Raw genomic sequence first — 997 nt, 5'->3', positions numbered from 1 at the left:
TGCGAGCCATTGGATTAAATGGTATTAATTACAATACATTTTATTAATGTATTTAGCGGTACTAGTATTACCATTCTTATTGTCTTATTACCTCTGCCAAACGGAGGAAGGTATGTAATCAATGCCATCTCTCTCTCTCTCTCTTTATATATATATATATATATATATATATATATATATATATATATATGTATATATATGTATATATATATGTGTATATATGTATATATATACATATGTATATATATACATATATATATATAATATTATATATATATATATATATATATATATATATATATATATGCATATAATATATATATATATATATATATATATATATATATATAATATATACATATATATACATATACATATATATATATATAATATAATATATATATATATATATATATATATTATATATATATATATATATATATATATATATATATATATATATATATATATATATGTATGTATGTATGAATATATATGTATATATATATATATATATAATATATATATGTATGAATCTATATATGTATATACACACACACAACACACACACACACACACACACACATATATCACACTATCTATTATCACACATATATATATATATATATATATATATATATATATATATATATATACATACCTATATACACATAAACACACCCACACACTCGAAAGTGAAAGATCACAATGAAACTTCACGGAGGGTTGTCTATGTCGTAGGGACCGGTGGATTCCAGTTTGGTGACTGGCGCAGACAAGTAGATCAACAGAGGGAGATTCAGGGTCCGTTTGTGGCAAGAGTAGATATTTGAGGTAGACTGATATTGATAAGGGTCGAATTGTTTTTTTTTAATGAAAAAGTGGTAAACAAATCCAAGGATTAGACGAGAAAATACTGACGGATGTGGAAGAAAATAAAGGGCTTGGTTGCTTGTTGCCTAGGGACCACATATTTGATTAACTCTGGTGGAGCTCT

The sequence above is a fragment of the Penaeus japonicus genome, unplaced genomic scaffold (assembly GCF_977035675.1).
Source record: "Penaeus japonicus unplaced genomic scaffold, GWHDUDI00000001_assembly GWHDUDI00000009, whole genome shotgun sequence".
Lineage (NCBI taxonomy): Eukaryota > Metazoa > Arthropoda > Malacostraca > Decapoda > Penaeidae > Penaeus > Penaeus japonicus.
The sequence above is the reverse complement of the archived record's forward strand: the minus strand, read 5'-3'. Positions refer to the sequence as shown.